This window comes from Crocodylus siamensis, chromosome 2 (genome assembly GCF_052110815.1).
Source record: "Crocodylus siamensis isolate JL-2025a chromosome 2, ASM5211081v1, whole genome shotgun sequence".
NCBI lineage: Eukaryota > Metazoa > Chordata > Crocodylia > Crocodylidae > Crocodylus > Crocodylus siamensis.
The window spans coordinates 148,089,161-148,116,322 of record NC_143396.1 but is presented as its reverse complement, the minus strand read 5'-3'; the positions used below and the strand labels follow the sequence as shown (position 1 = coordinate 148,116,322).

The following is a 27,162-nucleotide window of genomic DNA, read 5'->3' as shown; positions in this document are numbered from 1 at the left end:
AATCATAGGGACATGACTGACCACGGGAGAGTGCTGACACACCCCAACCTCTCTGCTTGAAAGATGAATGTATTATATTGTGTTTCCTCCCCAAGCTCCCATTTGTTTAGGCTAGTGTGCCTTTAAGATGATGGGGGCATTTACTTCAGCATACCTGATCATCTTCTCACACAGGTTTGAAGTGGGCAGAGGCAAGTCCTATGACTCATTTATCCCTTTTCAGGGTTGACTGTACAGCCCTTCTTTATTTGCCACATCCAGGCAGGCTGTATTGCTATAGTTAAAAGGTCTATCTAACTGCTCCCTAACCAAAGAGTTGCACATATAGACTCTTAAAGAAACACTGAGAGGATATATTTTGTAAGAAGAATTCATCTTTGGAACATATTTTCCTCGTGCTCCCTGCACAATATAAAATAGGTCAGTTCTGTTAACCTCAGAGAATTTCTCTCAGCTTTCCAAACTTCTGGTGTGTAACAATTCTTCACCAAGGGCTGAACACACAGTTTGGGTTGCACATTATGCCATAAGTGACAGAGCATGCTGGGTTTTTAATTATAAACATCTTGTTGAGATTCAACCCATTTTTCTAATTTGTTAAAGGTTCAATGTGAGGATACCAGGGGGAACAGTTTGTAAAGCAGTTTGATTGACCCAGTGGAAAATAAATAATTCTTATGGGCATCCAAAACTACATGTCCCCTATTTTTGCCATTTTAAAGTACAAGGAGCTCAGAGTCCTTGTGTTTTAGTCTTCTTGGAGCGATGGAGTGTGGCATGTTGAAACAGGACCTGAGTCCTTATATGGAAAAAGTAGGGAAACTCTTAGCACTCCTGAACAGTCCTACTAGAAACAGTATCTCAAGGAAAAAAGGACAAACAGTGAGGTTTACAACACAGCCAGGGGTTTCAAGAGTCAATGTTGGGCTACAAGTGAAGTATAATCCCAAGAAAAAGATCTATGGTCACTTTGTTCCAAAGATAAAGAAGCCTGAAGCCATGAAGAAGGGCATTAAGTACAAGAAGAACCACAGAAGGAAGAAGCTGGAGATCTTATGGTTACAGGGAAAGTTAGCCCCATTATTTAAGGTTTGTTTGGATGAGAGCCCATAGTAAAAGTGGGTGTGTTCCTCTATGCTGTTAGTCTGGCAGAGAATATGGTGGCCCTATATCAAAGAGGAGGAAGAAATGATAGCCAGAACCCATGAAGTCTGGAAACTGAACCCAGGGGGGAAAATGACCAAAGATGTGCACTCAGGGAAGATACAATACTGAACATTGTTGTTTTAACTCTGGACTTTCATTAACATAGAGCGTAGGATTTAACCTTAGAAACTGTGCTGAAGAAATACAATCATAGATAATACAAGTGAAAAACCAGGGCAAAATGAGTCCAATGCTTGGTCTCTAGGAATAATGTTTGGACAATCAGCTACAATTTGCTTCAATCAGACAGATGAGAAGAACATAATCATAGAAAGAGAAAAATAATTACATCTGTAAGCACTAAAATTTACGGTCAGGTATAGAAGCTGGGTGTCTCAGCATCCTGTCAGGAACCCTGCTGAGTTAATTCTAAACTACTTCAAAAAGTGTGTATACAATTCTTTGTAATTCAATTTTCCGGTAAATATACCCTATCTTAAATATATGGTTTTTCAAAAGTTTTAATATATGGTTTTCCAAGACAATCTTAGACAGTAAAGCCATAATAGAAGTGTGAAGTAAGACACCATTATACCAGGCATATACAAATAAGTGTTAGGTGTAATTCTGAATGAAAATGAAAAATGAAAAAAAAAAAGATGTGCTGATTAAAGTTTCCTTACTGTTTAGCATGAAATTAGGCAATTTATTCAGCGTTAGAATGTTAAGTCAAATGCTGTGTTTTAATTCTTTAGATATTAATGGTTATTTGATACATCTTTGTATTCTACTACTATGCTGTCATATATGCACATATATGTACTCTTTATTCTCAAATTCATTGCTACTGTATCTTGAAGACTTATTAGCAGTTTAATTTTCCAGCTGATTAAACAGGAACGTTTATTTTTTGAAATTTCAAGTTGCACCTGTACTTCTATGAAGAAGGTTAAATGGGTTCCTCTTACAAGTATAAATAAGATTGTCTTGATATTCAATTTATGTTTCTTCTGTGACCAAGAGACTATGTATGCTTCCTTTCAGCAAACAATCATTTTTGCGCTTTGGCTTAACAGATGCATAATGCAAGAATGTCTAATCAACCTGTTCTGGCTATTTATTGTGAAATCCTTGGGTTGTAAAAAATTATTTCCCTAACTACCTAATAGAATGAAGCACTGGGAATAAACACCTTAGTCAAAGCAGCAGAGAAGCCCTTGTTCCTGTTTAATCTTTTTGGATACTAATACCCCTTGAAGATTTAGCTAAAGCCATCAGGTGCACGTGGTGCTGACAGGCCATTGTGAGTTCCCTTCTCAGTTAGACATGATATAGTACAGAGAAGGAACAGTAGAAATTATTCATCAGTTAATTGAATAAACATTACTATTGCTATGCTTAAAAACCTGAAGTAGTGTTGAATGTTTCTTCATCTTCCACTGCAGGGCACTGGAAAGATTTATAAGCCCAAATGAATGCATATCATCATCTCTAAAAATGGGGGAATTCTGTTTCTGTGAATTAAGTTCCAATAAATGTGGTGTAAATTGGGACCCCGAATCAAGAAAACATAATTAAGCACAAACGATGCTGTAGGAGGTGCTTCCAATGGCATAAATTGCAATCCCTGTAAAATTTCAATGTGCATCAGTTGCTTAACTTCACTAAGCTCCTTTGAAGAAGCCATATATATAACACATGCTTAACTTCCAGTGCATATTCAGAAGAAGGACTTGCTGACATGGGGCCTGGATAAGAAGAACTACAGGTACACTACCTATCTTAATTCGGTCATTATATAACTAATCTTTAAAAATATAAAAAGAAAATACAAGGTATCAGTTAAGGTGTAGCTTTTTTTGTATATTTGCTGAAATTGTCAAAATTCTGCACTTGCAAAGAGCTGGGCCTGTCAAATGATGTAAGTGAACTATTTTACCACAATGTCAATAACAGGCAAAACATATAGTACATAGAATATTAACCTCTATGAAAAGTAAAAAGATGAGTGTGTGTGTGTGAGGAGGGGTGAATACCATAGTTCATCACATGCAACACACCAAAATAAAATATATACCTTATTTTGAAAGGCAGAATGAAGAAAGAAAAATGATTTTTCCAGTTATGGCTGCACAGATAGAGTTTGATCTTCAACTGACTCACCCTCCCTTTCTAGCTTAACTAAAGCTCAAACCTTAGCTTCTGCTGAAGACTGGTCTCCATGGGTGGATCTATGATTTTGAAAAGAGCTAGAGTCTCCAAGGCCATGAAATAGGAGGAAAGAAATGAGGAGCAGCTAGCAATTATCAAAGTATCCCTAAGAAAAGTTAGGCTTGATTAATGCAACAGCCAGACAATTAAAAATGAGAAAAAAATTATTAACATCTTTGAAAATCACTGTCAGTAAGTCAACTGGCTCCTTCAGCTGCCTGAATAGCAATGCAACAATGGTTGCACTGTGGAGCAGGAATCAAAGTAGGGTGCCGATATCTCAGGCAGAAAACCAACCGTCCCTGCTTATTACACACATCCAAAATTAGGGGGAGGGGAGGCTGATTTGGGGGGGAAAGATGTGTAAGGTGTGCAAGAAAAATAAATTCAAAGCACAGATGTGCTAAAAAGAGCACAAATTCTTCCAGCTTATCTCAACCATCCTTCCAACTATCTAGATTCTTCCAATCATTCCTATCTTTCATTTGATAAGTAAAAAAGTGATATTGCATAGGAAAACCTCTTACATGCTGTAGCAATTGTAAACTGTTGTGACAATATATAAAGTACAAGTGTGGGATTAAAATACATGCTAAATGGAATGGAAATTTTAGAGTCTATTACCTGATTAGAGTTTAATTTTGCTTATTAAATAATCAATAAAAATGTATTTGTGTTTTTATATTTTACATATAGACTATGATACACACTTTTTTTTTTTAGACAAGCCTTTGATCCAGCACATGGTATGACATGAACAATCTTTATCTTCAGTCTATATGGAACTTACACAAATGCCTACAATGAATTTTAATCTGTTTCTATTTCAGCAAGTTTCAATTACCTGGAGAAGTGAACATACTCAAAAATGATACTCAGCAACTTTTTGTCCATTCTAGTATATCAAATTCAAGAAGTTTTACAGTAAGTAATGGAAATATTTTAAGAGCACACTACAGTATGTATTAATCTCCAAACACAAAGAAATAAAACACTTAAGCAGAGTGCACTCTTCTATTAACTTTTTAACCTTAACAGTAATGGTTGTTCTAATTGTAAATATCAATATCAATCAACTTGTGTACACTGCCCTGGGGTAGTCTGTGGCTGAGGCAGATGAGACATGTTTTCTGCCTGTCAAGTACATAAAGAGAGATTCTGTCTAATATTACATGCTGTCAGTATGTAACAGGTAACAGATTGTAAATTTGCATTCCTGTCTTGTTCTGAAGCTAATGCCATGATTGTAGCACTCCATATATTATCACAACAGTGTTCAGTTACACGTGCACACCCACACACACACACACACACTTTTTAACATCTAGCTGCTAGGCCTGAAACCTCATCCTAAACTCTGAGCTCTAGATTCAGGACCTCAGTCAAGCTAGATCCTTCTTTGTTGCGTATCACAACTGGTTCCGTAGGCTAAGTTCACTGCCATCTGTGCAAGCACGGAATTCTTACTAGCTGGTACTGCACAACTCTGTCAGTGATGTACGAAGAAGTAAAGCCCTGCTCTTTTTGTTCTACCATGCTGACAAGCAGTGTGCACAGAATTTTTAAAATGATTTTTGTGGGTGTCTAAGAGCAATGATGGACAAATCAATTTTCAGAGTGGAAGGTAACTTGGTGGTCTTACCCAATTGCCCATGGTAGATTTTTGTAGAAACCACACTGATGGATCTCTCTATGCAATATGAACATAAGAACTGCTATTTATTGGGTCAGACCATAGGCCCATCTTGCCCAGACTCCTATGTCACACAGTAGCAGAAAGTGAATGCTGAAAGGAAGAGTGAACATGGTATGACCAGGGCTTTTTGTTTTTTTTTTTCTCTATTGGTTGCCTCCCACTTAAAGCCTCTGAGATTTATGGTGCAGAAAACTCTAATTCAGACACTGTATGTACCCCTAACTCCCATGCTCAGTAGCTACCAATTCACCTTCTTCCAAGAACTTCTTTAATCTCTTTTTGGTCCTGGATAAACTATCAGCTTCTACAATATCCTGTGTCAGTGTCTTGTTAAATCTCTCAGAAATTTTCTCTTTATAACTGACTATGAGGATGGTCAAGCACTGGAACAGGCCACCTACAGAAACAGTGGAGGGGACGTTTTCAAAAGTAGGAGGTAGACTAGATGACCTTGTGGGGTCTCTTCCAGCCCTACTTCCCAATGATCTCAGGACCTACACTATGGCAGGCATAAACTGAATCATATGATTCAGATTTGTCAGAGAAACACAAAAGCTTCCCTTCAAGTGTCAATGTTTTCAAATCTGGTTAAAAAGAACTGCTAGTTAGTGTCAGTATGAAAAGTGATGTATTATGTATTGACCTACTGCAGGCAAAACCTTGTTGCTTAATATATGCACCAAAATAAAAGAAAATGGCAGCTGAATGACATTCAGTTTGTTTTCCCACAGGGAAGATAAGGAACTTAGTTGATCTGCAGAGATTTGGAAACATGATTTCAGAGACGCTAGTCATTTTGAACTTGATTGCTTGGATCTTGCTGTTTAGCTGTTCTGTTATTCTTTCCCTACTTATTATTTATGATCACATGTCACATATGAGAGCTTTTTACTACCTCTCAACATTTATGGCATATTTAGAACTTTCCATTTTTTTCTTTTAAGCTTGATCATTGCTACTTCTTTTCTTACAACTTCATTTTATCTCATGAAATAAAACCTTGTGGAACACCAAATTGCTTTGTTATGATAGCTTCAAAAATCCATTGCAAGGGTACATTTGGGGCATAAGATTGTATTTTTGTTGCAGAAGTGGGAAATTAATGTAGATATCTTTGCATGTTAGTTAACTAAATATATAGCGATGAGAGGGGGTTTTTGTTTGTTTTTAAACTAGTTGTATCACACTGGCACATCACCTCCGGGCAAATTACCAACCCAATTCCTATCCATCATTCAAGCTGCACTTAAACCTTCACATTAGGATTTAAGGCAGTTTCGTGATATCCTTAGACACAAAGTTAAATGTCAGACCAGTTCTGAAGTAGAACAAAAAAAGTATTAAATGAGACAACTATGACAATAAGTAGTTGTCCTTCCTGTTAAAGAACTTCCCCCATGCCAACTCTTCCTGGCCACTCTTCTTTCAAGTAGCATGAACATAAGAGGATGAAAACACCAATTGGTTAATCAAACTTTCATTATTATTTAAAGTCAAGTTTGAGTGTGTATAATATACAAGGAAAGGGGTTTTTTTTCTTCAAATCACAATAGGTTATAAGATTAGATAAATCAAACTCTTATCATTTTTTAGCCAGAAAATTCTCCTTACAAGGGATATAAAAAAAAATAAAATAGTTAAAGAATACCTATGACAAAAATAGTCAGAGTAGATGATAAATACTTGTGGGTACACTGCAAAACAATTTGTGACCAGTAGGGGTGTGTGAAGCTTCAGTCCGGGATTTGATTTGGAGAAGATTCAACCCAATTCAGAGGCCAAATCGCCGAATCCAAATTGAATCAGGAGAAGGAAAAGACCTCTGAATCTATTTGGAAAAGGTTCAGAGATTTGGAAGGCATTCTTTCAGGGGAACAGAAACTGAGAAAAGGGATGGGGAGCAGCAGGGGAAAAGACTGACATCTGTAGCTGGCCAGTGACTGTGATCTTTTCCTGAGTTCCCTTCCAGTCACAGCACTCTGGAGGTGGGACACAGAAACAGTATATGAGTCTCTGTCTACAAGTGTTCTGTTCCTTCTGTGAGTTGTTTTTGCCTGAGGAACAGCACCTGAAAGATGCTGGACTGGCATGGCTTCCTACCTAGCCAGTCTCCTGCTATTTTCTGTTCTTGGAAAGGAGCGGATAAAGTTTACTAAATAGAACCAATTTATATTTGTTCTTGTTGGGTCTTTTTCCCCACACTTTTAAAAACAAAATCAGCCAAAAAATGACAGTTATAGATCTTTCAGTGATTCCCCATTATAGTCTATGGCTGAATCGCTATCCTTCAAATCAGCCGAATCCGAATTGAATACTTCCCTATTCACAGAGGACTAGTGACCAGTACCCAAATGACAATCTATTCTAGCCCATCCCCTGTTCTTAGAACATCAGCCTTATTCCAAATCTTATTACTTATTTAGGACCAAATGTCATTTATGGCAGTACCTCTTGGTTTCATCAAAATCATCAGAACATCAGTATTATGTGCATGAAATTGAATAGAATTAAATAAGTTGGTTCCAGCATTTTTTTTCATAATATAAGGTGCCAATCCTCCTGAAATTCTGTCATCTTCATGACATGGACAGGGCAATTAAGACATAGCTGTAAAAGACAAGATATCTCCAGTTTCTTTCACGTAAACAAGACCAAATTTTACACAAATCTGATGGAATACATATATAAATTAAATCATGACTTTCATACCAGTTAAACTGATACCAAAATATTTACTGGGATGGCTATTTTACTATTCCCTTTGCTTTTATTATGCATCATGGAGTACTATACTTACTGCATAGTCCTTTCACCTTTTAGCATCTAGAACATTCACAAATGTTTATAAGGGCCTGCGCATATGTACAGCATCTGTCCTTGGAGGAGTTCTACAAATACTGAATATGTACCAACACATTTTGCCTCCATTAGGCACACTGCTAATACTGCAGATGGGAAGACTGACGAACAGAAAAATTAAACTGCTTTACATTACATAGGAAAACGATGGCATATACAGAACAACAATTCCATGTATCCCGTTTTCCTGTCCAGTGCCTCAAACACAAGACTGCTGTTTCCCCAGAGTAACTTACCAAAATAACACAAGGTGATAAACTGAGATTTAATAATACCTTTGCCAGCCACAAAAGAAGCTGTGCCATCTGCTTCCTACCCTGGTACCTATATTCCCTCTTTACCACCAAAGCAAGGGAAGGAGATGACAGATTTACTTTTGACTCACCAAGCATCTGGCCCTGCAACTCAGAAACAACTTCTGCTTATTTAATGTAGTAAAGTTGTAGTGTTGTATTAGCCATGATGATCCAGGAAATACACAAGAAGCAGGATTTGTTCAGTAATATATTTTATTGAGTCAGCTGTATAATTGGGAGACATGATGAACAAGCTTTGGTCCACAAAATGCCCTTCCTTTGATCTAAGAAACAAGTAGTTACAGCCTAAAATAATTTTTACTGAAAACAATCATTCTTGCTTATTTCCAAAATTAAATTACAAAATGGGGCTTGTCCTACCTCCTCTAAGCTTCTGGGGAAGTAAAGGCAAGAATAAACCACAGCTGACCAACAAACCTCACTCATTCATGTCCATTCTCTACACTGAAAAAATACCACAAAGTTGCATTTTACCATGTGCCCAGACTTGGGTGTGCTCCTCAGAGTAGTAATAGGTATGTTCATCATTGTTCTTGCTGTAACCACACACTGTTTTTGTAGAGGGTGGGTAGGGAAGGAACAGGCTTTGTTTCTTATTAGCAGTTTCAGGGGAGTTGTAAAGGTGGTGTAGATGTACCATAAGTCTTCTTGGTGTCCCTGCCTGAGTAGGTCCGTTTGCCCCCTTGCCCAAGCAATATCAAGAAACTTTTGCTTCCAAAAGGAGAGTAGACCAGGAAGGCTCCTATCACTGTATCTTTTGAATTGCACAGCATTATGAATTGCAAGTTATATTTCCTATGACATAAGCATTTAGGAGCTCATCTTTACGTAGGAAAAATCTTTTAAGGAGTCCCCCAACATTCTAAAGCAGGGGTATCAAACATATAACCATAGGATGAAGCTGGCCCACAGGGCTTCTTTGGGTGCCTAAACATATGCAGCGAAGCTTCATTAATCAAGTCTCCTGGAGCAAGGTCATTACCACACTCCACCAGACTCAAGCATCTGGTGTATTAGCATCCCTGTGCTGAAAAATGGTGTTGGGGCACTCTAACTAAAGCTCATTTGACAAGTTTTAAAGTGACCCTACCACCATTTTTCAGCATGGGGATGCTGATACACAAGATGCTTCAGGCACTTTAATTAGAGCAGCTCTTGGAGCTGCTCTAATTAAAGCACCCCCTCCTACCCACTCCTGGAGCACATGTATAAACACCCTTTGTGACTAGACTAACTTCAGATCCAACCCATGGTGCTTTCGGGTTGTGGCTTCTAGAACTGTTGTGCTGGCATGACCTGCAAGAAGCCCCCTGGTCAACATCCAGCCTTTCTGAAGCTCCACAGTCCCAATCTGGCCCACAACCTAATTGGAGTTTGACACACTGGTTCTAAGAGATTTGGGGTCTTCTCTGCTACTGTAGCTTTCCTTTGTCAGTAGTAGAGAAAGGTATCAATTCTGTAGCTTTCCTTTGTCAGAACTGATACACTCTAGTTCTCCAGATGTGAACAGAATTTGTTCATAATGTTGATGTTCTTGGCTTGGTGCTTGTAATTCTTAGTTATAGGCCTTTTGGAAACTGGTTCATTCAGATCATTCTATGAAGTATTATAGATTATAGATTAAATCATTTAGTAAAGCCAATTCTTGAGAACTGGGAAGTAATTACAATCTGACTAGCCTGACATGATATAGTGAGTCTCAAAAGATGCTAATCATTTGGGGAGATCATGTGTAGTACAGTTGTTGGGACAGTATTTAGTTTGTGTAATAGTTTCAATAGATACAATGAACTAGACTAGAGAATGAGCCTTCATTCTCTTTATAGTAGTGGTGGGTGGCCTGGCTCATACACCAGCCCAGGCATATAAGGTCCATGTTAAAAAGTACCTTCCTTGTGTCAGGGAAAAAAAAAAAAAAAATATATATATATATATATATATATATATATATATATATGCCTGAAACCTTTTGTTGTGGAAATATTTAATGAGAACCGAATTTACTGTTTCTGGGCCACACAATATACTGTTAATAATAGTACCCCTCTCTGCAGGTTTGACATCACAGCTGCAAACTTAAGTCAAGAGCCTGCTTGTTGTTTAAGACAACTCCTAGAAATAACAGATGGAGAGAGCAGCCTAATAAATTGAATTCATGCTGTGCAGTAGGAGAAGAAGTTTGTTGATTTAACCTCACAATGGCTAACTAATAAGAGTGCAAAGCAGGAATAGATTTTTAGCTATGCTGCCAAGAGGCTGTAAGTTAAAACAAAAATCTGTTAAATTTGGTGTAATTTTTCATTATTCAACACTGGGTAAACCTCATGTTTTTGTGTTTCTTCCCCACTTTAACTCCTGTTATCAATTGAAAAAACTAAGATACTTGTGAAGTTACTTTGAAAAATGCTTAACATTTTCTGAAACATAGAAAAACATTTCCAGGACTGAAAGACTACTAGATGAAGTTAACTAAATTTCAAATCAACTCACTGTCTTATGAATGCTTTGACTAAGCTACCGATAAAAAAAGAAAGAAAAGAAAGCATATAGTTGATAACCTGGTGTCACAATGGGTACAGCTGAACTCCCCCAGAATACATATTGTGTTTGCCTATACAAGTCATTTTGTGTTCAGCCATACTTTCATTTCAGTTGACTTGGCAGCTCAACAAATGTCTCTTCTATCCTACGTCCTCTTCAGGATAAATAAATTCAGGTATAAACTGTAATATTACTTACAATTTATTTCTATTTAAAACCACACATAGTTAACATAAAGATGGTGACCTACCCAAGTGAATACTTTAGTTATCAGGTTAAAATACACTAAATTTGTGCAAAAGACTCTTAGAATACTTCATGAAAAATGTCCTTCCATCATTACATATGAAGGAATTGACACACTGTGTCAGATTCATTCTGGAATAGACAACTTTTGTCACTGATTACTTCCCGGAAAACATCTTGACTATACCAACTACCAACTTGCAGACTACATGAAATGTCCATTCTGAAAATTCTGGGTCAATAACAGACATGCAAGATTATCCAACCAAACCTCCATTAAGCAGTTTACTAGCTGCTGACCTTCTAGCTGGTTTCCAGAGTCAGGACACTTTCTGCTGACTCTTCAGTGCTGGCATGGCCATTAAATGGCATACTTGTTTGCATCCAACCTACCACTTTGACTGGCAAGGTCTTGCTGTAAATAGTGTACAGGGGCTCTTTACCTCTGCTGTCTGTCATAACCCCTGTCTACCACATCCTGCTTAACTCTATTTTCTTCCATCCAGTCATTAGTAATTGAAGGGATACAACTGTTGCAATTGAATAGCTAAAAAGAAAGTTCTAAAGCCACTCCTTAACATCGCATCTTGAACAATAACTATAATTTAATTTACAGCAGTCTCTTTTCAAGCCTGATGAGTTTGTTTAGAGATTCACACAATTGCTTTCACCTTTTCTAACATAGTTATGGAAATAACATGATGTAGATGTAGTGCAGCATAGAAACCATAATTATTATTTGGTTGCAATATTCAGAGAGGAGTACTCAGTGCCCCTTAGAACAGACAGATACACATAACCCTGTCAAGAAGGAATTACAGTTTATAATTTAGACAAGCTGAAAGGGTATAAGAGTGTGGCTGGGAAGGAATTAGACAGTTATGCTCCATCCAATTATGGCAGAAGGATGACCGAAATTTAGTTGCAATATCAAGATGCAAATGCAATCTGTACTTTGACATCATGATATTTAACATTATGTTAAACAGCTATTCTTGAACTAATGTCCACAAAAGTCCTTTTCAAGAAATTTCCAGTATGGATGGAGAAACCTGAAAAGATGATGGGTAGTTCGCATCCACATGGAACAGATAATAGTCTACAGAAAGAAAAATGTTAGGAAGTATGTATTGTGGCATTTTCCCCATAAACTAATATGAAACAAATGAAGGATGCTTTACTCTAGTTGTTTTTCAACTGAAATCCTTAAAATGCTAGTGGGTTCCATAGCATTTCTGCAGGGAGTTGGCCAGTTGCATGGTGCTGTTTGTATCTTTTTCCCCCAGCTGCTATACTGCTTTAAAAGATAACAATTCAATGCGCCTTTTTTGTTACTTTTCTATTTAAGCAATAACTGTAATTACAACAGGGAAGTTATGAAATATCAGCCACGATGAGGCTGCCTGTTCAACTGGGAATGGGAATTATCTATTCAAAAGGCAATATCTCCTTCACGCTTTGCAGATTTCATGAAAATAGGGTAGTCTTTGTGGTTAAGAAGTAAGAGGATATAATAAAAAGAATTTGGAGTTATGAAAACATGGGTTTGGGTCAGAGCTTTAAAACCAAGTGTTGTATAACATCACCAACTATTACTCTTAACTTATTGATCGCAGGTTCTCATATATAAAATGAGAAAACTAAGTTGCAGGAATTGATGTTTCCAAGATACTCAAGTACTATAGTCATAAGCACCATGAATCAATAAGTATGTTGATCAATTTCCTCCCTAGAATTTACCGACTGAATTAATCTAGATGGTATGTGAGCAGTATTAACGAGTATAGTATTGATCTATGCAACTAAAATGATGGCTTTATACTAGTCATTAATTTTCCCCAATTAATTTCATTTACTCCAATGACCTCTCTCTAACAGGTAAAAATTCCCTTATAAAACAGATTAAATCTAGGGCTGTCAGTTAACTGCAGTTAATGTGTGATTAACATGTTAATCGGTTCTTGCATTATTTTTTTTACTGTGTTAATCGTGCACATGATTTTGGAGCCTATGCCCAGGACCTACTCTGCCACCCCAAGGCCACCCAAAGGGGCAGCAGTGGCAGCACAGAGGACCACAGGGCAGCCTAGCTCCAGGCTGCTGCAGCTTAGGGGGTAGGATGGAAAGGAGGGGCACACACAGGCACAAACACACATGAGCAGCTGCAGCCTGCATGCTGCATGTAGAGCAGCACCACACCGGTAAGTCTGTGGAGGGGGTGGGGTGGGGAGAGAGGGAAGGGGTGTGGGGGCAGATCAAGACCCCCATTGTGAGGGAGGAAGTGGGGCAAGGGCAGGTGCCAGGGTGAATGGGGCCCCAGGGGCCAGGGTGGGTCATGGGACAAGGCCAAAAGAGGCTTGTCCAGGAATGCAAGGGGGGGGGGGTGCAGTTCCCTGCCACTGTGCATACCTCCAAGGGAGGCATAGGGAACATGTGCCCCTTAAATCTGTGTGCAGGGTAGGTGCAGGCTGCATACTGTGGGCTGCGGTTCTGCGCCCTGCTGCCTTTGCCCCAGGAGCTGCACAATGCCATGCCACCAGTGTCTGTCTCTGTGTGTCTGTGTGTGGGGGGGACGTCTGGCTGTGTGCACATGTCTGCCACTCATTCCCAAGCCACAGTACTCTGCATCCTGTCGGGGCATACGGGGAACCCGCCCGCATCCTTCGGCTCCAAACCCCACACACACCCACAGACCCCTACACCTTCACAAATTCCTCCCCCAACACACACCACACCCCCACCCTGCAACTATCCAAAATACTGGCAGAATTTTACATAAGTTTTTAGCTGTGCGATTAATATCATAATTAATTGCAACTATTTTTTTTAAGCACACAACTAACCATAATCAAAATTTTTAATCATTTGACAGCCATAATTAAATCCAATAATGATTTTATTTAAATAAGTGGCCAATAATTCTGTTTTTCTTGTCCCGATAAAAAGTTATCACTTTGGAAACAAATTTACATTCATTGCCATATATCTGTGATGATAATTTAGGAAATCACATGACAAATATTGGAATCACCCATTCTAGGGTGGGAGAAAGGAGATGAAAAAAAGTCAGATTGGAGAGGAAAGACAGTGTTTATAGGATGAACAATGTAAGAAAAAACAAATATTACTTTTAAAAATGATTATGGGTATAGCAATTTCTGTAACAGAAGACAAACTCTAAGTGTAAGAGTGCCCTTAAGGACTTACCAAAGTATAACCAAAAATAACAAAAAAAAGAATAGTCAAGAAAAGCCAATCTACCTACAGTGCTGGGCAAATGTCTTAGTACTGTGATCATGGGCTTTTGTTGTTTCTTTTAACTAAGCAATTTATAATTGGAACTTATTAAGTTACAGGGTTTTCTGCACATAATAAACTTTTTCCTGCCCCATTGTATTAGGTGGTATAGCTGAAACACAGCTGGAAGAGGGACAGAGCATTTAGAAGTGGTTGAAAGAGGAGCAAAAGCATCTGATCCACAGACTGCAAAGTTTAGAAATGTTAATTTGCAGTCTCAAAAAAGATAGTGGATTTAATTAAGCTATAACAAACTGACATCAATAACATCAAAATAATCAAAGGAAATGTAGAAATACAGATCTACTTTTCCAAAACACTAATACCTATACTCACAGATCAGCTTGTGCTGGAAACTGAAATGAATTATCAGTACTGCTTGTTTTGCCGTATGATTATGTATGAATGGATACTGCTTGCCAGAAATGTGTTATATTTATTATTTAAAATGTACATCAATATCTATTAAGGGATAGTTTTATGCTTATACAAATTATAACATACATTGCTGTGTTGATTCTTCTCTCACACCCACACAATTAAGGATTAAATCTATTAAGATAGATGGTGTTATGCCAAAACATAAGCAGTATGAGATTGGAATCTGGCTCCATTTTTCTCAGGGTGGAATCTGTTGCTGTGTGGTAGCTTTATCACACCAAAACACTTAACGTAGTGATGCATAAACTTTGTGCTGGCCCTTTGCTCCATCAAATAGGCACATAATAATGTTCTCTCTCATAGTGACAATACTGTTAACACTAAATATAGTCCTTGGTGTTTTCCCCTCTCATATTATCAAAGAAATTAAACATAACCAAAGATACATTCGGACAGAACTGATTTTCAATTTTTGAGTAGATAACAGAGAAAACGTAGCAATAGGTCATTAATAAATACTCCGGCATGGAACCCTCTGAAAGCTTTGCAACATTACTATCAGCAATATCTTAGAAAAATCGTCCATATCAACTGGAGGACAGAAGAACAAATGCCAGCATTCTGGCTCAACCAAACTCCACCAGCATTGAAGCCATGTTTACGTGGCAGCAGCTCTATTGGACAGAACATGTCCTAGGGATACCTAACAACTAGCACCCAAAACAGACCCTATATTCCCAACTCACCAATGGTAACCACCCAAGAGATGGGCAAAAGAAGAGATTCAAGGGCACCCTGAAAGTCAACCTGAAGAAATATATTATTAACATAATACCTGTGAGATACAAGCACTGAATCATCCCTAATGATTCTGTGACACAAAAAGGCATTGATCATTTTGGGCAAACAACATCTTACTACGGATAGACAAGGGCAAAAGGACAGAGATGTGACCCAGCAACATCAGTCTTCCACCTGAAACTATTTCTCACATTTACAGTCAAACATGCTGATCTCAGATTGGCCTTCTCAGTGATCTATAGATTCACCAGTGACTTCCCTATTTACTGGAAAATTGTCATCCTCATATCAAGGGACTGCTGATGAACAATAACATAAGTGTGTAGGGGACCAACAGGGGCAGAAGCCCCAGGTGCTGCCTTTGTGGAGTGAATGAGGGAGGCACAAAATAGCTGCTGCTGTAGCTGATGACTGGCTGCACAGCAGCCCAGCATCAGCACCACCTCACACACTGCCACTGACCAGGGTGCAGAACTACTCTGTACATCTGTTTTTTTCTGTATTTGTACTGCAAATGACAGCAGCTTTCCCTGAAGTTCTGAAAGTGTTTAAGAATTAACTACAAAGATGGGTGCAGTCAAGTGAAGTAATGACTTTACCACAAGGGGAAGCAGCCTTTTTATGAGAGCAAATAAATGAGGAGTTTCACAGAGTTGTTGAACTGCTGTGTATGGATTTGGGAATAGGATCAGTAGGCAATCTGGCACTCATTGAAAAAGAACTTTTTGTATTACAACTTGATCACTTCTTTACACAGCTTTTATATTTTAATACAGTCTCTTAGCACTCATTTTCAAAATGTTGATAATGAGTGTACAGGTAATAGAATCAGAGTAGATGAAAAGGAGAACTGTAGACTATCTCAACTAATTAAAAGAAGCCACTGCTATCACTGTTATCAGATCTCTTAATTATGTTGCATTTTCTTTGTTGTTTTTTTTAAAGGTTTTCAAACTATGCAGTGTATTGCTTGTTGCTGATCAAAACATTATGGGACAAGATACTCAGGTTATGTGAATCATACATCCCTGAAAATCTATTAAATCATCTATTTTTGTAAAATCCTCTAGCCTTCGCCATAAAATTAAGGCAACATACAAAAGTTCTGTTTCATGGTAGAAACCATGAGTGTACAAACATTCCAGTTTTCCTCCTGGAGCAAAAATGGCAGTTCTGGAAGAAAACTAACCCAATTCCAACCAGTTACAAGTCACTTCCAGGGAAGTCTTTTCTGGGAGAATGAACACTTTGTACGCTTTCCCCTGGCTTAACTCCTTCCAGAGTGGAGCCAGGGGAAAAGACTCACAGGCTAGGGCCAGACATTCAAAAAGCCTAAGCCTGATTTCATTCAATCTTCACAGGTTAGTCTAACCTGGCTAGGCTGAATCAGTTTGTAACTGCACAAACATCCCCTCTGGACTGAAAAAATGCAGGCACATGCCTGCACTGGCTCAGGCTAGAAGTTGGGGGGAGAGCGGGAGGCGGTGCTAGAGCAGCCCTCCCCACTTTCCTTCCACAGTGCTGAGGTGAGGTGGGGTGTGTGGCCAGGCCATGGCAGAATACAATGATTAGGGAGGGGTCTCCCCCCTCTCACTGGTCAGCAAGGGAGCCTGCAGGGATTTACACAACGTTTACTTACACAGCAGACAACTTTTTCCAAGGAGGGACATTACCAGTTTCCTGTTGTTTAGCTCCAAAGAGCCCTAAACCAGCATTGCCCTGTTTGCCTTTGTCCTGTCTCCCATGGCAGAGACTGGACTGTAGCCAGTATGTGGTATGCTAGCTAATGCTGAGAGGTGTCTGTGTAAGACACAGGGAAAGGGTGGAATCCTTACTGAAGCAGGGAGTGGTGATGAGGAAGGGGGGTGCAGGTAGCTCCCAGGCAGGTGCCCTGTACCTTCAGTCTCTGCCAAAGCTGCAGCCAGGAAGCAGAGGGATGGGGCCAGCCCTGCTGGGCTGGAGCAGAGAGCAGAACCCCCCCCCTCCGGGTTGCAAAGCATCGGGGATCCTGGAGGACTCTGATTTAACTTAAACCAGGAAGGGATCTGGGACAGACTGCATAAACTGGTTTAAGTCTGATAACTACATTCAACCAGGTTTATCTCAAACATTTTCAAACCAGTTTATGTGCACTGAACATCTGTTCTGTTACAGGTTTAAACAAGTTTCTGATCACTTAAATCAGTTTATGTGCAATGTCTGTCCATAGACCCGAAGATGAGGATCACCCCAGTCTGGAGAAGGCAGAAGAGGAAGCTCCTCTCACCACACCCATAAACTGGAAAGGGAGGGGAGAAGCAGCTACCAGCTGCTCTCCAGTGGCTTCTTATACGCTAGACTTCCATGTCTGAGAAGCAAGCAAGATACCCCACTGCTGCTCTGTCTGTTCAGCTCCCAGTGCCTGAAAGCTGAGCAGAAGCAGCACCCTGTGGGATGCTTAATGAACCAAAAATGTGACTATATTCTCAAACATGAGATTATACTCCTATTCCTGGCTCATTAGCCATCTCACAGAGCTCAACTTTAATTAGATTCAAAGTCCAATTTTTCTATGGGTGGGTTGAACACTCATTACTTGTATGCTAAACTAAGGGCCCCTCTACATAATATATTTAACACATTTAATGTGTTAATCATGGCATAAATGCACCTGAATTAAGGTTCTTTAAAATGTCCAACCCACCATAAAATTGTTCTACTGGTAACAGAATATTTTTATGGCTGGTTTGCATGATGACTTAAGTGGATCATGTGACATGTCCAGGGCAGACATGGGGCAGGGCTGACAATGAGCGGATTTTTTGTCCTAGCACCAAGAAACACCAAAGTCTTGAACAAGCCCAGATGCAAGTCTCGGGGCCAGTGCCAACAATCAACTGGTTGTTAGTCCCAGTCCTGGGACTGTACCATTGCCTTAAACCATCTGTGGTGAGATCCTGATTGTCAGCTCCACCCTCAGGACAGCGCTGGATCATGTCAGGCTTTGGGCACCTAGCCTTCAACTTGCTGTTGCAGGGGGAGCCTGGGATTATGATCCTGGGCTTCTCCTGCATAAAGCACATGACTGGGATCTGATTCCCCATTCCAAAAATCACTCCTCCTGCCATGCACATACAAGACAGGCAGTTAGTGACTTCCCAGGTACTTCTTCACTATTCATCTCCTTTCTCTCCCCCCACCCAGCCCATCTCTCACCCATTGACTCCTCAATCTAGATTTTCACTGCCTGTCTCGTATGCATACCAGCCTAGCCTCTGGCTTTTTTACTTTTCATTCCATCCAGGAAGAGCACACATCAACTGCTGAAACTTCCTTAGCCTGATGAAGGGTTTCTGAACCCAAAAGCTTGCTTAAAAATTGTTCCTCAGCTATTTAAGTTGGTCTAATAAAAGATTCACCCAAAGAACCTTGTCTGCCTATGTCCTTAGACCAACATGGCTACAACCTACGCCCCTATATTTAGACTATGATTTTTTTGTACCCAGTAGATTAATGAAGTGAAGTTCATAGGCTCATATGTGAAAGGTATTTTGTAAATTCCCTTTGAGGATTAGAACTGAGAGATTAGAGAGTGGTTTTCTCGTAAGAAATGTGCCCTCACAGGTAATTGGGTATTTCTGGGCATATCTACATGCGCAATTAATACTATTTGGCTTTACGTCGCAATAAGTTTACTACTTGCACATGCTGTGCAAGAGATTGATTTACTGCACAGTAAGCACTGCACATGTAGATGGTAATGCTTTACTGCACAGTAGTTTAGTCCACTGCACAGTAAAGCATCCCGTATAGACACGACCACTATTTGGTTATTTCATACCCCTGGACTATTTTCTACTACCCATGGATTCTACACTACTGGTAGGGGCCTGGGTCTACTGAAGACAATAGAAATGTCCCCAGTGAGTCACTTAGAGCCACCATTTCATTCTGTCATTAAACACACCAATACAATTAACAGGATAATAGAATGTTCTCTGGTATTTTTCTTGACGGTCATGCTCCTAAATCATACTTACTTTTGAGCAGTTGTCATCTGCCCACCTAATTACAAATAGACTCCTTGAAAGCTTAAAATGAATAAACAGAATCATCCTTACCAAGAACATTAGGGTCCTTTCATAAAGCTCCTTTGGCTGCATAATGACAGGTTTTCAGAGGAATGTAATGCTATACATCTTACAACATTTTTTATTATATATATGCAGTACTCAGCAGTTCTATGTACTTATCAGAATATTCAATGACTAAACATTCTGCCTCAGGGAAGGAACCTCTATTGCCAGATGAGTGGACTTGGTCTTTTGTTCTTCTGTTTTGCATTTTCTTTTAGGAAGGAACCAAAGAAAAGAAAGGGAGAACCTCCTGGATTGGAGTAATGTTTTTTCTGTAGTTTTTTAAAACTCATATTATTATTCCAGTGTAACACAATCTCCAATATATTAATTTGAATATCACTTTCTGTGGATTATAGTCCATACTCTACATCCACATGACAACTAAAATTGCCTTGAAATTTGCTGTGCATCATCAGGGTGCTGAACAGTGTTAATGGTAAAAAATCATGATAATTTGAGCAAGGGATACAGACCCTGTCCTCTGTAAAAACAGATTATCTTACTCTTTTCATGCCTTTCTCTTTTTTCCTCTTCCCCTCAAGCTTTCTCTCCCTTGAAAATGTGAAGTCATCTGAATGTTATACATCATTACCAGCCTCCACACACCCTGTGATTTAAGTGGTGCTATCTGTTATTCCATATAAGCAGGTGCAAACTGGCACACCTAAAAGAGCAAAATGCACATTTGGAGCAAGAAGTGCTTAAGCCTTTTTTGCCTCAGGCTTCACAGGCCAGGTCAGCTCCCAGACTACTGCACCAGGCAGCACAGTTTGGGGAGGAGGTGAGTAGCCCTCAGTGGTGAAAAAACAGGTTAGGGACTAGTTAGAAAAGCTGGACATGTACAAATCCATGGGGCCAGACAGGATGCACCTGAGGGTGCTGAGGGATTTGGGTGATGTGACTGCAGAGCCATTGGCCATCATTTTTGAAAACTCATCGATGATCAGGATGTGTCTTGGATGACTGGAAAAGAGCAAACATAGTACCCATATTTAAGGGAAGAAGGAGGACCCAGGGAACTACAGACCAGTCAGCCTCACCTCAGTTCCTGGAAAAATCATGGAGCAGATCCTCAAGGAATCCATTTTTAAGCACTTCGAGGTGAAAAAGTTAATTAGGAACAGTCAGCATAGATTCACCAGGGGCAAGTCACGCCTGACCAACCTGATTGTCTTCTATGATGAGATGACTGGCTCTGTGGATGTGGGGAGACTGATGGATGTGGTGTACCTTCATTTTAGTGAGGCTTCCGATATGGTCTCCCACAACATTCTTGCAGGCAAGCTAAGGAAGTACAGGCTGGATGAATGGACTTTAAGGTGAACAGAAAAATGGCTGGAGCATCAAGCTCAGCAGGTAGTAATCAATGGCTCAATGTCTAGTTGGCAGCCAGTATCAAGTGGAGTCCTTTGAAGGCAAAAAACGCCCTCCAATTTGAGGGAAATTATTTTGAAGCTCTGAAGTTCACATGTGGACTCTGATTTCCTTTAGAATGTTGTTAAGGAACTTAGTTTTAATTTAACACAGGGAAGAAAAATATGTAATAAACAGTTAGGTGAATATAAGTATGGTTCTCGAACAATAGGATTGACTGTAATCAAAGGAAAGTAAGTCATCAGTTCATTTGGTGAACCCAAAGAGCTGCCAAAAATGTACTTACACGTAGCTTTTCCTCAAATACTGAGCCTACTCCAGACAAAATACCCTGAATTTTCTAAGAGTCATTGTTCCTTCACCAGCACTTCAAAGATTCCTTCTGAGATGCTGCTTCATTTGTCCTTTGCTGAGCCCCAGAAACCACTGACATGTACCCTGCCAGACTCTAGACAATCACTTTATAAGATATCTTTTTACACCTCCTGCTGAGGCAACCTGATGAACTAAGATACATTTATTTTAAGTAAAATATACCTTTTTTTCAAATAAGACCTGAAACCAGATGTTCAGTATTCCAACTGGAAGAACTTGGTTACTTACTCGGACATGCCAAACTATTCGAACTAATCCCTCACTGCAGCTGTTATTAACACCATGTGTAAATCCAGAAGAGTAGCCAGACCCTCCTTTGGCAGTGTGGCAATGTGCAGGGACTTCTCAGAGCTCACCAGCTTATAAGTATGGAACCCAGGAGGTGAGCACCATTACTGATCCCCCTGATCTTTCTCCTGCCACTGAATACGACCGCAGGCAGGGAGTGTTGGCAAATGGTGGTAGCATTCACCCTCTTGGTGCTGGACCCACTCTAATAAGTAGTGAAGTCAGAGAGCTGACTGTGCATGAGCCACAGAGCCCACAGAAGTATAGCAATGGGAGGGTGCAACTGCACCCCCCCGCGCCCCCTGGATCTACCCCTGCTTAACACAAATAATCATAAAAAATAGGGATGGAAGGGACATCAATGGATCATCTAATCTACCCTCTTTCTCAAGGCACAATCAAGTACAGCTAGTTTGGACCCACCAGCTGTTTATCTAACCTCTTCTTAAAACTCTTCAATGAGAGATATTCCACAACCCTACAAATTCAAACTTTTAAAATGAAACACAAAAAATGGACTGTTTTCTTAGTTTTTCCTCATCTATTGATTGTAGATTTAAAGAATTTAAAGCAGAGTAGAATAGAATAGGATAGAATTGAAAATCTTTAAACCATCTAGACCAGGGGTGGGCAATTATTTCAGGCAGAGTGCCACTTACTGAGTTTTGGCAAACCATTGAGGGCCACATGACAGGCAGCCAGGGGCAGATAAATATTAATTTTCTAAATTTTTTTAGGGGCACCGTGGGCCAGATAGAATGGCCTGATGGGCCACATTTTGCCCACCCCTGATCTAGACAAACCTCCCATATAACACAGACAATGTTATCCTGTAACCGAGTCCAAAAACTTGAATAAAACAATTTCTAGTCTTGATGTGAAGACAATTAGAGATGCAGAGTACCCTACTATTCTTGGTAATTCATTAACTATTGCAGTACTGTGCCTGAACCATTTCCAGAGCCACTTCCACTACTATACAGAATTAAAGTTGCATTATATGAGTGACATGTTTTGTCTTCCTGATTTTCAGGTGTTTAAATGTACTAATTTTTCAGATTCTGGAAGGGCATGTGTCATCATTGATCCACTTTAATCAATGTTAATGAAGATTTGGCTCTTTGATATATATCAAAGTATATTTCTCATACCACTGAGAATTTTTTCTCCAGACATCTATTAAGTCAGACAATCAAACATTTAAGAGAAGGCGAAGCATGATTTACCACATAGGAATGACTATTGTGATAATGAACAGTTTTCTGGACAGGTTCAATATATGGTTTCCTTTCCTTACTGCCATAGAAGCCCATTGAAACCATCCACAGGAAACCTAAAGTGGAATTGAGAAATCTTACAGTATAGAAACAATCTCACTAACCTGATTTTGATAATGAGCATATTCTATTTCATGTTTCCCAGGCTATTTGGCTAGCTACAAGAATCACTGTTAGCCTGCTCAGTGCTAGATTGAATGCCTGCTATTCCTGTGATTGAAGAATCCTTCTTTTTAGGAAGGCTGATAAGGTCTAGGTGACGCTCTTCCACCACCCTCCCCACAACACACAAGCCAGGGTCATGCTCAGTCTGCTAAGGAGAAAGCATCTTTTAAATGTATCAGTCTTTTATTCACCAAGCTTCTCAGATACTGCCTTTTAATTTTCTTTTAGACTTTTGATCTGTTAGGTCCTGGCACTGGCAAAACAGATACTCAACTTAGGACTGGACCCATTAAATAGTCCCTTGTCCTGTAACTACCTACCCATGTATTGGCTGGGAGGTAGGTTCTTTCTATATAGATTCATAGGTTCATAGATGCTAAGGTCAGAAGGGACCTCAACAGTTCGAGTCTGACCCCTTGCCTAGGCAGGAAAGAGTGCTGGGGTCAGATGACCCAGCACTTCTCTTAAACAGGTAGGGGAGAGCACCACCTCCCTTGGAAACCCATTCCAAATTTTGGCCACCCTGACCGTGAAGAAGCTTTTCCTGGTATCTAGCCCAAATCTGCTCTCTGTCAGTTTGTGACCATTGTTCCTTGTTATCCCAAGAGGCGCCCTGGTGAACAGAGCATCTCCAATCCCTTGCTGCATTCATAATGAATTTGTAGGAAGCTACAAGATCATCTCTCAGCCTTCTCTTGCAGAGGCTGAAGAGGTCCAGTCCCTCCGTCTCTCCTCATAGGGCTTTTCCTGTAAGCCACTGACCATGTGAGTGGCCCTCCTATGGACCCTCTTGAGTCTTTCAACATTCTTCTTAAAGTACGGCACCCAAAACTGGATGCAGTACTCCAACTGCAGTCTAACCAATGCCACATAGAGGGGAAATGCTACAGAGGGAAAATATATTGTGTTGCTTTTCTCTTTTTCCCCTTCGAAAGCCCCTTTCTAAGCTAAACCATTACAGCCATAAAGGAAAGTCTAATAAAGAAAGTAAATGTCCAGAAACTACCTCACTGATGAAATTATACATATTATTTATAAAATCATTGAATTATTAGTATGTTTAGATTTTGTATAGAAACTCTACATCCACTGTATCTTCCCTGTTTAAATATGGTTGTTGTACAGGAATAAAGCTACCCAGTACCACAGGGCTGTTCACACTGACTGCTCATCTTGAGCATATGACGTTCATCCAAATTAATTCACACTTCAGCCCTCTGTACAATGTATTCACAATGGGAACAAGAAGTTAAAATTAATGGGGAAGAAATCTGGAGATATATGAGCTGATCCCAGAGCTGGGATCTAAAAAATCATAGAACATTAGGGTTGGAAGAGACTTCAGGATGCCATCTAGTCCAACGCCCTGCTCAAAGCAGGACGAACTAGATCATCCCAGCCAAAGCTTTGTCTACCTGGATCTTAAAAGCCTCCAAGGACAGAGATTCCACAGGTTCTCTGGGTAAACTGTTCCAGTGCTTTACTACCCTGGTTGTGAAAAGTTTTTTTCCCCCCTAATACCTAACCTAAACTTGAGACCATTGCTCCTTGTCTTTTCATCTGGCACCACCGTAGAACAGTTTAGCTCAGGGATGGGCAATATCTGGCCTGCAGGCAGTATTGAGCCCATGGCAGACTCAATTCCTCAGCACCCCTTGCAGTGGCAGTTCTTTCTGGCTTCCCCTGCTGGACCCAGCTCCGCTGCCTGGGCACCCTGGCCTATCAACCCCACACCCACTGCCAGGAGTTGGACCTGCACAGGATGGGCATGCAGCCAAGCAGCTAGCATAGGGCTACGGCCAGAAGTGAGACTGGAGGGTGGGGCTGGGGAGAACCCAGGATCTTGAAACACTGATAGTCCAGGGCTAGGATAGACACTGATCTGCTGCCTGCCTGCCCCTGTGATGGGTGAAGATTCCGCAGGTAGGGGCGTGCAGGGAACAGATTGTGGTTCTGCCCCATCCCAGGCCTCCTGCTGTTACCACCCCAAGTTCCCAGCCCCAGAGCAGGTCCTTGCCCAGCTGTGCACCATGCCCATTTGGCTCTGTCAGGAGACCCTGGGAGCATGAGGCTGTGACAAGTAGGGCTGTAACAGCACAGGGCTGGGGCAGAGCCTCAGTTTTATGGCCCTGAGCTGTCACAGCCCCATACTCCTTGGGTCTCCATGAAGACGGCTGGGAGCTGTGCAGGCAGGGGATCCTCGGAAGTGAAGTCCATCTGCTGGCCAGATCCACCATTTTGCCACCCCTCCCAATCCAGCTCCATCCTCTTTGGAACCCCACCCTTCAGGTAGTTGAAAGCTTCTATTAAATCATCTCTCAGTCTTCTTTTCTCCAGACTAAATAAGCCCATTTCTTTAAGCCTCTCCTCATAGCTTTTGGGTCCCACCCATCCAAACTATTTTAGTTGCCCTCCACTGGACTCTCTAATTTGGTCATACTCTTTTTATAGTGGGGGGCCCAAAACTGGACACAGTACTCCAGATATGGCCTCACCTGTGCCAAATAAGGGGAAGAATCACTTTCTCTGATCTTCTGGCAACACTAAATGCCCAGTAAAATTGCATAGAAAATCTATACCCAGTAAAATTGCATAGAAAGATAAAATTAAAAAAAATGGAGATGAATGGAAGCGTGTATTATTTTCATCCTCTCTCTTTACCTATTGCATTTCTACAGATAAATCATATTAAAGATTTTTTAATTAAATTGTTCTGAATCCCTATATATCACACTGATCAGGAGCTCTCAGAAAGGATTCTATAGCTGAACTTAAGGACAGTTGAAGCAGATTGGGTTGGAGCAGTCAAAGGTCTGTAGTCCAGTGACCCAGTGGCAAATGGGATGAATAATGAGGTTCTGCTATGGCAGAAGTTCGGGTGCAGGTCTGTTACTTGGAAAAGAACACTTAAGGAGAACAGATCACACATCCACAAACAACTTCATAGAGGTGTTCTGAGGATCAAGACCATTGCTTGTGACAGGGCCAGATACCAGGATGATGAAGGCTAGAGAGATCCGATTAATACAACTCCTCAAAGAGCTCTTATTAAATCAGGTCTCTCTGCAACAATAAAGTTAATGTTTCAGGTAAGAACCACATATAAGATTATACTTCAGAGGTTAGAAGTCCACCCAAAAGCAGTAAGATTTACGGAGTAGCATCGAAGATCTCAGGCAGAGGAAGGCTATACAGTTAAAGAAAGGTTACAATCAGCATAAGGATTGCCCTTGAAAATGTCACAAAAGTCACAAGGCCAGGAGTAGGAGGAATAGATTAAAACACTAAATAAGAGAACATAGTGTGTCTTAAAAGAAGCAAGAGTAGAGTAGGTGGAGACCAAGGGAGGTGAGGCTGGGTGATTCATACTGAGATGTAAGTAATTTTAACAGAAATAATTAAAACACTTCTCCAGGGGGAAGAAACACATGCTACAGTGATTTTACACTGTTCATTTGATACAGAACTTCAGGAAGAAGGGGAAATAAGAGAAATAAGAAATGCTTGAGTTTCCAACTCATGAGTGATAGCCAGGGAAACCTAGATCTGCATCTTCCCAGCAGGACACATCACTACTGTAATTTTTGCTAGATGAGCATCCAGGTGAAAAGGAACTTGTCTCAGTCAAGAATGAGGAACAAAATGCTTAAGACATTGACTGGAATTCAACATATCTATTACAAAAGTGTAAATGAGCAGTATGTTATCTGGAATGGACTGTGCTATTAAATATAACACCAATTTGTAATTATCTCTTTAACTAGATTTAATAAATTACAGCAGGCATATATTCTTTAACTGAACCTGCAATGCAATCAGTCACAAAGATATCTCAACTAGCTTTGAGGAGTACACATTACAATTACTTCTTCATTGACCATTCAAAACAATCAATTATAAAATATCAGGTCAGTTATTGACCAGATGGAAAATTAATCTCAGGATAAAATTCTACATAAAAGTAACACTATCTGCCAGAGCCATACCCATTAGCAATTTCAAAGATGTTAAATATAGCCAAGTATCCAGGTTACAGCTCCAGTACAAATAGATTTAAAGAAAAAAGAGCT

General features: G+C 40.1%; 1 protein-coding gene across 3 annotated transcripts in view; it reads right to left on the bottom strand.

The window, feature by feature from the left end:
* CCSER1 (coiled-coil serine rich protein 1) overlaps window positions 1–27,162 on the bottom strand; it is a 1,425,236-nt gene that overhangs the window by 714,192 nt on the left and 683,882 nt on the right. The window lies entirely within an intron of this gene.